This window comes from Pseudophryne corroboree, unplaced genomic scaffold, assembly GCF_028390025.1.
Source record: "Pseudophryne corroboree isolate aPseCor3 unplaced genomic scaffold, aPseCor3.hap2 scaffold_121, whole genome shotgun sequence".
NCBI lineage: Eukaryota > Metazoa > Chordata > Amphibia > Anura > Myobatrachidae > Pseudophryne > Pseudophryne corroboree.
This window is the reverse complement of record NW_026967835.1, coordinates 175475-188265: the sequence shown is the minus strand read 5'-3', so window position 1 is coordinate 188265 and position 12791 is coordinate 175475. Positions and strand designations below refer to the sequence as shown.

The 12791-nt window shown below is 38.5% G+C and overlaps 1 non-coding gene and 1 pseudogene across 1 annotated transcript; one reads left to right on the top strand and one right to left on the bottom strand.

Moving 5' to 3' along the window:
• Window positions 1–2245: 2245 nt before the first annotated feature.
• On the top strand, window positions 2246–2424 carry LOC134991939 (U1 spliceosomal RNA; annotated as a pseudogene).
• Window positions 2425–4505: 2081 nt separating this feature from the next.
• LOC134992434 (U1 spliceosomal RNA) lies at window positions 4506–4668 on the bottom strand. Its single transcript, XR_010196606.1, has one exon. It is a non-coding gene; the product is annotated as a U1 spliceosomal RNA (small nuclear RNA).
• Between the last annotated feature and the right edge of the window lie 8123 nt (window positions 4669–12791).

Below are 12791 nucleotides of genomic sequence, written 5' to 3'. Positions count from 1 at the left end.
CTATTTGGGATAGTGGGCGCTTTTGAGACCCCGAAGGTCCCTGCGACATAGGGACAGGCATGGGTTGACTCCCTGACTGTTCCCTAGCTTCAGCTTTGTCTAATCTCTTGTGTAATAAGTTTACATTAGCACTTAAAACATTTCACATATCCATTCAGTCAGGTGTCGGCGTTGTCGATGGAGACACCACATTAATTTGCTCCTGCTCCTCTCTAGGAGAGCCTTCTACCTCAGACATGTCGACACACGTGTACCGACACACCATACACTCAGGGAATCCTCTTATCTGAGGACAGTTCCCCAACAAGGCCCTTTGGAGAGACAGAGAGAGAGAGTATGCCAGCACACACCCCAGCGCTATATGACCCAGGAAAAAAACACAATAATTTTATGTTTACCCAGTAGCGCTGTATTTCCATATATATATGCGCCTAATTATGTGCCCCCCTCTTCTTTAAGACCCTCTTTCTACCGTGGTATAAGCAGGGGAGAGTCCGTGGAGCTTCCCCTCAGCGGTGCTGTGGAGAAAATGGTGCTGGTGAGTGCTGAGGGAGAAGCCCCACCCCCTCAGCGACGGGCTTCTGTCCCGCTCAAATATAGTAAAAAAATGGCGGGGGCTCTTATATATATATATACAGTGCCTAGCTGCATATATATTTATTTTGCCAAAGAGAGGTCTATATTGCTGCCCAGGGCGTCCCCCCTGAGCCCTTCACCCTTACACTGACTGCCGTGTGTGAGGTGTATGGGAGCAATGGAGCACAGCTTTACTGCTGTGCGTTACCTCAGTGAAGATCATGAAGTCTTCCGCCGCCTCTGAAGTCTTCTTTTCTTCTCATACTCACCCGGCTTCTATCTTCCGGCTCTGCGAGGGGGACGGCGGCGCGGCTCTGGGACGGACGGCGAGGGTGAGACCTGCGTACCGATCCCTCTGGAGCTAATGCTGTACAGTAGCCTAAGAAGCAGAGCCTATCAACTCACAGAAGTAGGTGTGCATCTCTCCCCTCCGCCCCTCGATGCAGGGAGTCTGTTGCCAGCAGGCTCCCTGAAAATAAAAAAATCTAACAAATATACTTTCTGTCAGGAAACTCAGGAGAGCTCCCTGAAAAGCACCCAGTCTCCTCTGGGCACAGTAGTAAACTGAGGTCTGGAGGAGGGGCATAGAGGGAGGAGCCAGTGCACACCCAGATCTAAAGTCTTTCTTTAAGTGCCCATGTCTCCTGCGGAGCCCGTCTATCCCCCATGGTCCTTACGGAGTCCCCAGCATCCTCTAGGACGTAAGAGAAAAATTATGCTGGCAGAAAAATCCAATTGAGTGATTAAACAGCTCCAGAGCTGCTCTGTAAGGCAAGTAAAAGGGTGTGGGCCCTGCAGCACTACCTGTAGTTTGCATTGTGCATTGGAAGCCTAGTTTGCTGTCTGTTTCCACTTCTTTTTTCTTGAGCCCCTCCCGTCTATACCCTTGTGCACTATCCTGACTTCTCCTCCCGTCTGCTTACTTTGTGCCTTCCAATGCACAATGCAAACTACAGGTAGTGCTGCAGGGCCCACACCCTTTTACTTGCCTTACAGAGCAGCTCTTGAGCTGTTACAGTGCCCAGCTGCTGCAAGAAATCAGCGTGAATGCTTCAGGGGCTGGGGCATGGCCAACATGAGCCCCACACCGAAGGAGGGTGGGGGTGTTTAATGCGAACTAGGGGTCTCGCACAATGCGAACTACAGGTAGTGCTGCAGGGCCCACACCCTTTTACTTGCCTTACAGAGCAGCTCTGGAGCTGTTACAGTGCCCAGCTGCTGCAAGAAATCAGCTTGAATGCTTCAGGGGCTGGGGCATAGCCAACATGAGCCCCACACCGACGGAGGGTGGAGGTGTTTAATGCAAACTAGGGGTCATCCAAGTGCCGCAAAAGGCCGCCATGCCCTGCACGCCCCTTTTCTCTTTTCATATGCAGACGAGGGTTGAAGCCAACTTTGACCCACTGCTTGGATGACATCGCCATATGCAAATCCATCTGCTGCAGGCCTTCCCCCAGGAATGCTTGCACTAGTTGTTGCATTTGGTTTGTTGTTTGGGGGTGCTTCAGTATTAGGCAGCCTTCTGCCCTCCCATGTTCATCTGAAAATATGTGTTCTCCCTGCAGTTGTTGTCCCCAGATGAGAGTTCCCTTGTGCTGCCTCAGTTGAATCTCCTTTACTTGACAGAGATGTGCCTGAGCAGCGGCCCTCCCCAGCCCTATCCCAAATCATACTTATTTTGCATAGGAGATACCATGGTCATGAAGACTGTTCTCCCAGGGTGCGGTTCATTCATTGCATTCTGGGTATGCTGACCCCTGTGATTTCCCCAAATGTGGGAAACTCGACTGCATTATTTAATGCGAACTAGGGGTCATCCAAGCACCGCAAAAGGCCGCCATGCCCTGCATACCCCTTTTCTCTTTTCATAAGCAGACGAGGTTTGAAGCCAACTTTGACCCACTGCTTGGATGACATCACTTGCTGCCTTTCCAATGAAGCAAGTTTAATTTAATAATAGGTGAAAAACCATCCCTACAAAGGTGTTAATCAGATACTTGGCTTTGTGGACACTTTTCAGAGCACAAATTTGTTAGCATAAAAATAAAGCCAGAAAATGAAGAGCTGTTTAATCACTCAATTGGATTTTTCTGCCAGCATATTTCTTTTTCTCTGCAACCCACTGCTAAATTGTGCTTCGTGGCTGTTTTTTTTATAAAATCACTTAATCAAATCTAACTCTGATTACATCAGAGAAGGCCAGGTACCCTACACCATAAGAGGTGGTTTGAAATTTTTACTTGTCTACTTAAAGATCACCAAAATCTGATAACGAGGTCAATTACGTCCCTAGGTGGGATTGAACCACCAACCTTTTGGTTAACAACTGAACACGCTAACTGTTTGCGCCTCAGAGACACTTTGCAAAAGTACATACTGACAAAGGTTAATAAGCATTCATCTAGAACGTTTCCTAGAAAAACTTTAAAAAGTCAATAATCTGGAGAGTTTTTGTAAGATGTTCCTTCCATCAACCAATGAAGAAACACATTGGTACTTTCCCATGATGAGTGAGTGCTTCAGGATCTCTTGCACTTACATGTGCAGCAAAGGACTACAATGGAAGCATGCTGGGCCTATAACCCAGAGGTAGGCAGATTGCAACTGTCCTCTGCTATATGCATTTTTTTTGTTAATTAAAGTAATCCAAAACTGGGATTGATATTTTGGCTCTTTTATTTTTACTTAAAGTACAATAACTTTTGCTGTTTTAATTTGTTTTAATAGTATATTGACAGTATTGTTTTCTTTCAAAAATCCAATTAATTTTCTTTACCCGATTATTAAAATGGTAATTGACAAAAACAATCTACATTGTCACCAGAAGAGCAGTACAAAATGTACAAGTGATATATTAAAATCATCTTTCCAGCTTGAATTTCAATGATGCCTTGGTGCAACAATTTTGTGAGAAACATCTTCACCCATAAAGAAAGATTTTCTTAATTCCTTACCTGTGTGCTGATTAGATATCACCTTGTTTTCACATTAAACAGACTTCCCCATGAGGAAGCAGCAAGGATGCAGTGACGTTTATGTTTCCTGGTGTCAACCTGTATTATTTCAGTAGACATTGAAATGAGGATGCATCTTGCTGCCTTTCCAATGAAGCAAGTTTAATTCAGTAATAGGTGAAAAACCATTCCTACAAAGGTGTTAATCAGAGACTTGGCTTTGTGGACACTTTTCAGAGAGCAAATTTGTTAGCATAAACATAAAATCAGAAAATGAAGAGCTGTTTAATCACTCAATTGGACTTTTCTGCCAGCATAATTTTTTTTCTCTGCAACCCACTGCTAAATTGTGCTTCCTAGCTGTTTTTTATAAAATCACTTAATCAAATCTAATTCTGATTACATCAGAGAAGGCCGGGTACCCTACACCATAAGAGGGGGTTTGAAATTTTGACTTGTCTACTTAAAGATCACCAAAATCTGATAACAAGGTCTATTACGTCCCTGGGTGGGATTGAATCACCAACCTTTAGGTTAATAGCCATACACACTAACTGATTGCGCCACAGCGACACTTTGCAAAAGTACATACTGACAAAGGCTAATAAGCATTCATCTAGAACGTTTCCTAGAAAAACTTTAAAAAGTCAATAATCTGGAGAATTTTTGTAAGAAACACATTGGTACATTCCCATGATGAGTGAGTGCTTCAGGATCTCTTGCACTTACATGGGCTATTAACCAAAAGGTTCCCACCCAGTGATGTAATTGACCTTGTGATCAGATTTTGGTGATCTTTAAGTAGACAAGTCAAAATTTCAAACCCCCTCTTATGGTGTAGGGTACCTGGCCTTCTCTGACGTAATCAGAGTTAGATTTAATTAAGGTGCACAAGGGAATAGAAGGGAGCGGTTTAAGAAAAGAGAAGTGGAAACAGACAGCAAACTAGGCTGGAGAGAGACCTGAGACAAAGAGATCTGAATTATACGAGAGCCGACCAGGGGAAACACAAATTATGCAGTCAAGTTTCCCACATTTGGGGAAATCGCAGGAGCAGCACACCCAGAGTGCAATGGGTGAGCCTTTCCCTGGGAGAAGCACCTTCCTGATCATAGTATCTCACCTGGCAGGTAAGTAGGAGTTGGGCTAGTGCTGGGGAGGGTCGCTGCTCGGGTACCCCCCTGTCAAGTGAAGGAGATCCAACTGAGGCAGCACAAGGGAACTCTCGAAAGAAGAACAAGGCTAGAGGAAGATCTGAGACAAAGAAATCTGACTTTTACCAGAGCTGACCAGAGGAAAGCACAAACACAGTACCCCACTACCACCAGGAAACATTAACGCCACTGCATCCTTGCTGCTTTCTCATGTGGAAGTCTATTTAATGTGAAAACAAGGTGATATCTAATTAGCACACAGAAAAGAAAATTAAGTGAATTTTTGAAAGAAAACAATACTGTCAATATACTATTAAAACAAATTAAAATGGTAAAAGTTATTGTACTTTAAGTAAAAATAAAAGAGCAAAAATATCAATCCCAGTTTTGGATTACTTTAATTAACAAAAAAAATGCATATAGCAGAGGATAGTTTCAATCTTTCTACCTCTGGGTTATGGGCCCAGCATGCTTCCATTGCAGTACTCTGCTGCACATGTAAGTGCAAGAGATCCTGAAGCACTCACTCATCATGGGAAAGTACCAATGTGTTTCTTCATTGGTTGATGGCAGAAACATCTTACAAAAACACTCCAGATTATTGACTTTTTAAAGTTTTTCTAGGAAACGTTCTAGATGATTGTTTATTAGCCTTTGTCAGTATGTAATTTTGCAAAGTGTCGCTGTGGCGCAATCAGTTAGTGTGTATGGCTATTAACCAAAAGGTTGGTGGTTCAATCCCACCCAGGGATGTAATTGACTTTGTTATCAGATTTTGGTGATCTTTAAGTAGACAAGTCAAAATTTCAAACCCCCTGTTATGGTGTTAGGTATTTAGACTTCTCTGATGTAATCAGAGTTAGATTTGATTCAGTGATTTTATAAAAACAGCTAGGAAGCACAATTTAGCAGTGGGTTGCAGAGAAAAAGAAATATGCTGGCAAAAAAATCCAATTGAGTGATTAAACAGCTCTTGGATGGTTTTTCACCTATTACTAAATTAAACTTGCTTCATTGGAAAGGCAGCAAGATGCATCCTCATTTCAATATCTACTGAAATAATACAGGTTGACACCAGGAAACATTAACGCCACTGCATCCTTGCTGCTTTCTCATGTGGAAGTCTGTTTAATGTGAAAACAAGGTGATATCTAATTAGCACACAGGTAAGGAATTAAGAAAATCTTTATTAAAGGGTGAAGATGTTTCTCACAAAATCGTTGCCCCAATGCATCATTGAAATTCAAGCTGGAAAGATGATTTTAATATATCACTTGTACATTTTGTATTGCTCTTCTGGTGACAATGTAGTTTGTTTTTGTCAATTACCATTTTAATAATCGGGTAAAGAAAATTAATTGGATTTTTGAAAGAAAACAATACTGTCAATATACTATTAAAACAAATTAAAATGGTAAAAGTTATTGTACTTTAAGTAAAAATAAAAGAGCAAAAATATCAATCCCAGTTTTGGATTACTTTAATTAACAAAAAAAAATGCATATAGCAGAGGATAGTTTCAATCTGCCTACCTCTGGGTTATGGACCCAGCATGCTTCCATTACAGTACTCTGCTGCACATGTAAGTGCAAGAGGTCCTGAAGCACTCACTTATCATGGGAAAGTTCCAATGTGTTTCTTCATTGGTTGATGGAAGAAACATCTTACAAAAACTCTCCACATTATTGACTTTTTAAAATGTTTCTAGGAAACGTTCTAGATGAATGCTTATTAGCATTTGTCAGTATGTACTTTTGCAAAGTGTCGCTGTGGCGCAATCAGTCTGTGTGTATGGTTATTAACCAAAAGGTTGGTGGTTCAATCCCACCCAGGGACGTAATTGACCTTGTTATCAGATTTTGGTGATCTTTAAGTAGACAAGTCAAAATTTCAAACCCCCTGTTATGGTGTAGGGTACCTGGCCTTCTCTGATGTAATCAGAGTTAGATTTGATTCAGTGATTTTATAAAAACAGCTAGGAAGCACAATTTAGCAGTGAGTTGCAGAGAAAAAGAAATATGCTGGCAAAAAAATCCAATTGAGTGATTAAACAGCTCTTCATTTTCTGGCTTTATTTTTATGCTAACAAATTTGTTCTCTGAAAAGTGTCCACAAAGCCAAGTCTCTGATTAACACCTTTGTAGGGATGGTTTTTCACCTATTACTAAATTAAACTTGCTTCATTGGAAAGGCAGCAAGATGCATCCTCATTTCAATGTCTACTGAAATAATACAGGTTGACACCAGGAAACATTAACGCCACTGCATCCTTGCTGCTTTCGCATGTGGAAGTCTGTTTAATGTGAAAACAAGGTGATATCTAATTAGCACACAGGTAAGGAATTAAGAAAATCTTTATTTAAGGGTGAAGATGTTTCTCACAAAATCGTTGCCCCAATGCATCATTGAAATTCAAGCTGGAAAGATGATTTTAATATATCACTTGTACATTTTGTATTGCTCTTCTGGTGACAATGTAGTTTGTTTTTGTCAATTACCATTATAAAAATAGGGTAAAGAAAATTAAGTGGATTTTTGAAAGAAAACAATACTGTCAATATACTATTAAAACAAATTAAAATGGTAAAAGTTATTGTACTTTAAAGTAAAAATAAAAGAGCAAAAATATCAATCCCAGTTTTGGATTACTTTAATTAACAATAAAAAATGCATATAGCAGAGGATAGTTTCAATCTGCCTACCTCTGGGTTATGGGCCCAGCATGTTTCCAATGCAGTATTCTGCTGCACATGTAAGTGCAAGAGATCCTGAAGCACTCACTCATCATGGGAAAGTACCAATGTGTTTCTTCGTTGGTTGATGGAAGAAACATCTTACAAAAACTCTCCAGATTATTGACTTTTTAAAGTTTTTCTAGGAAACGTTCTAGATGAATGCTTATTAGCCTTTGTCAGTATGTAAGTTTGCAAAGTGTCTCTGTGGCGCAATCGGTTAGTGTGTTTGGTTATTAATCAAAGGGTTGGTGGTTCAATCCCCCCCAGGGATGTAATTGACCTTGTTATCAGATTTTGGTGATCTTTAAGTAGACTAGTCAAAATTTCAAACCCCCTCTTATGGTGTAGGGTACCTGGCCTTCTCTGATGTAATCAGAGTTAGATTTGATTAAGTGATTTTATAAAAAAACAGCTAGGAAGCACAATTTAGCAGTGGGTTGCAGAGAAAAAGAAATATGCTGGCAGAAAAATCCAATTGAGTGATTAAACTGCTCTTCATTATCTGGCTTTATTTTTATGCTAACTAATTTGTTCTCTGAAAAGTGTCCACAAAGCCAAGTGTCTGATTAACATCTTTGTAGGGATGGTTTTTCACCTATTACTAAATTAAACTTGCTTCATTGGAAAGGCAGCAAGATGCATCCTCATTTCAATATCTACTGAAATAATACAGGTTGACACCAGGAAACATTAACGCCACTGCATCTTTGCTGTTTTCTCATGTGGAAGTCTGTTTAATGTGAAAACAAGGTGATATCTAATTAGCACACAGGTAAGGAATTAAGAAAATCTTTATTTAAGGGTGAAGATGTTTCTCACAAAATCGTTGCCCCAATGCATCATTGAAATTCAAGCTGGAAAGATGATTTTAATATATCACTTGTACATTTTGTATTGCTCTTCTGGTGACAATGTAGTTTGTTTTTGTCAATTACCATTTTAATAATCGGGTAAAGAAAATTAATTGGATTTTTGAAAGAAAACAATACTGTCAATATACTATTAAAACAAATTAAAATGGTAAAAGTTATTGTACTTTAAGTAAAAATAAAAGAGCACAAATATCAATCCCAGTTTTGGATTACTTTAATTAACAAAAAAAATGCATATAGCAGAGGATAGTTTCAATCTGCCTACCTCTGGGTTATGGACCCAGCATGCTTCCATTACAGTACTCTGCTGCACATGTAAGTGCAAGAGATCCTGAAGCACTCACTCATCATGGGAAAGTACCAATGTGTTTCTTCATTGGTTGATGGAAGAAACATCTTACAAAAACTCTCCAGATTATTGACTATTTAAAGTTTTTATAGGAAACGTTCTAGATGAATGCTTATTAGCCTTTGTCAGTAAGTACTTTTGCAAAGTGTCGCTGTGGCTCAATCAGTTAGTGTGTATGGCTATTAACCAAAAGGTTGGTGGTTCAACCCCACCCAGGGACATAATTGACCTTGTTATCAGATTTTGTTGATCTTTAAGTAGACAAGTCAAAATTTCGAAAACCCCTGTTATGGTGTAGGGTACCTGGCCTTCTCTGATGTAATCAGAGTTAGATTTGATTCAGTGATTTTATAAAAACAGCTAGGAAGCACAATTTAGCAGTGGGTTGCAGAGAAAAAGAAATATGCTGGCAGAAAAATCCAATTGAGTGATTAAACAGCTCTTCATTTTCTGGCTTTATTTTTATGCTAACTAATTTGTTCTCTGAAAAGTGTCCACAAAGCCAAGTATCTGATTAACATCTTTGTAGGGATGGTTTTTCACCTATTACTAAATTAAACTTGCTTCATTGGAAAGGCAGCAAGATGCATCCTCATTTCAATATCTACTGAAATAATACAGGTTGACACCAGGAAACATTAACGCCACTGCATCCTTGCTGCTTTCTCATGTGGAAGTCTGTTTAATGTGAAAACAAGGTGATATCTAATTAGCACACAGGTAAGGAATTAAGAAAATCTTTATTTAAGGGTGAAGATTTTTCTCACAAAATCGTTGCCCCAATGCATCATTGAAATTCAAGCTGGAAAGATGATTTTAATATATCACTTGTACATTTTGTATTGCTCTTCTGGTGACAATGTAGTTTGCTTTTGTCAATTACCATTTTAATGATCGGGTAAAGAAAATTAATTGGATTTTTGAAAGAAAACAATACTGTCAATATACTATTAAAACAAATTAAAATGGTAAAAGTTATTGTACTTTAAGTAAAAATAAAAGAGCAAAAATTTCAATCCCAGTTTTGGATTACTTTAATTAACAAAAAAAATGCATATAACAGAGGATAGTTTCAATCTGCCTACCTCTGGGTTATGGACCCAGTATGCTTCCATTACAGTACTCTGCTGCACATGTAAGTGCAAGAGATCCTGAAGCACTCACTCATCATGGGAAAGTACCAATGTGTTTCTTCATTGGTTGATGGAAGAAACATCTTACAAAAACTCTCCACATTATTGACTTTTTAAAATGTTTCTAGGAATCGTTCTAGATGAATGCGTATTAGTCTTTGTCAGTAAGTACTTTTGCAAAGTGTCGCTGTGGTGCAATCAGTTAGTGTGTGAGGCTATTAACCAAAAGGTTGGTGGTTCAATCCCACCCAGGGACTTAATTGACCTTGTTATCAGATTTTGGTGATCTTTAAGTAGACAAGTCAAAATTTCAAACCCCCTGTTATGGTGTAGGGTACCTGGCCTTCTCTGATGTAATCAGAGTTAGATTTGATTTAGTGATTTTATAAAAACAGCTAGGAAGCACAATTTAGCAGTGAGTTGCAGAGAAAAAGAAATATGCTGGCAAAAAAATCCAATTGAGTGATTAAACAGCTCTTCATTTTCTGGCTTTATTTTTATGCTAACAAATTTGTTCTCTGAAAAGTGTCCACAAAGCCAAGTCTCTGATTAACATCTTTGTAGGGATGGTTTTTCACCTATTACTAAATTAAACTTGCTTCATTGGAAAGGCAGCAAGATGCATCCTCATTTCAATGTCTACTGAAATAATACAGGTTGACACCAGGAAACATTAACGCCACTGCATCCTTGCTGCTTTCGCATGTGGAAGTCTGTTTAATGTGAAAACAAGGTGATATCTAATTAGCACACAGGTAAGGAATTAAGAAAATCTTTATTTAAGGGTGAAGGTGTTTCTCACAAAATCGTTGCCCCAATGCATCATTGAAATTCAAGCTGGAAAGATGATTTTAATATATCACTTGTACATTTTGTATTGCTCTTCTGGTGACAATGTAGTTTGTTTTTGTCAATTACCATTATTATAATAGGGTAAAGAAAATTAAGTGGATTTTTGAAAGAAAACAATACTGTCAATATACTATTAAAACAAATTAAAATGGTAAAAGTTATTGTACTTTAAGTAAAAATAAAAGAGCAAAAATATCAATCCCAGTTTTGGATTACTTTAATTAACAATAAAAAATGCATATAGCAGAGGATAGTTTCAATCTGCCTACCTCTGGGTTATGGGCCCAGCATGTTTCCAATGCAGTACTCTGCTGCACATGTAAGTGCAAGAGATCCTGAAGCACTCACTCATCATGGGAAAGTACCAATGTGTTTCTTCGTTGGTTGATGGAAGAAACATCTTACAAAAACTCTCCAGATTATTGACTTTTTAAAGTTTTTCTAGGAAACGTTCTAGATGAATGCTTATTAGCCTTTGTCAGTAGGTAAGTTTGCAAAGTGTCTCTGTGGCGCAATCGGTTAGTGTGTTTGGTTATTAATCAAAGGTTTGGTGGTTCAATCCCACCCAGGGATGTAATTGACCTTGTTATCAGATTTTGGTGATCTTTAAGTAGACAAGTCAAAATTTCAAACCCCCTCTTATGGTGTAGGGTACCTGGCCTTCTCTGATGTAATCAGAGTTAGATTTGATTAAGTGATTTTATAAAAAAACAGCTAGGAAGCACAATTTAGCAGTGGGTTGCAGAGAAAAAGAAATATGCTGGCAGAAAAATCCAATTGAGTGATTAAACAGCTCTTCATTTTCTGGCTTTATTTTTATGCTAACTAATTTGTTCTCTGAAAAGTGTCCACAAAGCCAAGTGTCTGATTAACATCTTTGTAGGGATGGTTTTTAACCTATTACTAAATTAAACTTGCTTCATTGGAAAGGCAGCAAGATGCATCCTCATTTCAATATCTACGGAAATAATACAGGTTGACACCAGGAAACATTAACGCCACTGCATCTTTGCTGTTTTCTCATGTGGAAGTCTGTTTAATGTGAAAACAAGGTGATATCTAATTAGCACACAGGTAAGGAATTAAGAAAATCTTTGTTTAAGGGTGAAGATGTTTCTCACAAAATCGTTGCCCCAATGCATCATTGAAATTCAAGCTGGAAAGATGATTTTAATATATCACTTGTACATTTTGTATTGCTCTTCTGGTGACAATGTAGTTTGTTTTTGTCAATTACCATTATAATAATAGGGTAAAGAAAATTAAGTGGATTTTTGAAAGAAAACAATACTGTCAATATACTATTAAAACAAATTAAAATGGTAAAAGTTATTGTACTTTAAGTAAAAATAAAAGAGCAAAAATATCAATCCCAGTTTTGGATTACTTTAATTAACAATAAAAAATGCATATAGCAGAGGATAGTTTCATTCTGCCTACCTCTGGGTTATGGGCCCAGCATGTTTCCAATGCAGTACTCTGCTGCACATGTAAGTGCAAGAGATCCTGAAGCACTCACTCATCATGGGAAAGTACCAATGTGTTTCTTCGTTGGTTGATGGAAGAAACATCTTACAAAAACTCTCCAGATTATTGACTTTTTAAAGTTTTTCTAGGAAACATTCTAGATGAATGCTTATTAGCCTTTGTCAGTAAGTACTTTTGCAAAGTGTCGCTGTGGCGCAATCAGTTAGTGTGTACGGCTATTAACCAAAAGGTTGGTGGTTCAATCCCACCCAGGGACGTAATTGACCTTGTTATCAGATTTTGTTGATCTTTAAGTAGACAAGTCAAAATTTCGAAAACCCCTGTTATGGTGTAGGGTACCTGGCCTTCTCTGATGTAATCAGAGTTAGATTTGATTCAGTGATTTTATAAAAACAGCTAGGAAGCACAATTTAGCAGTGGGTTGCAGAGAAAAAGAAATATGCTGGCAAAAAAATCCAATTGAGTGATTAAACAGCTCTTCATTTTCTGGCTTTATTTTTATGCTAACAAATTTGTTCTCTGAAAAGTGTCCACAAAGCCAAGTATCTAATTAACATCTTTGTAGGGATGGTTTTTCACCTATTACTAAATTAAACTTGCTTCATTGGAAAGGCAGCAAGATGCATCCTCATTTCAATATCTACTGAAATAATACAGGTTGACACCAGGAAACATTAA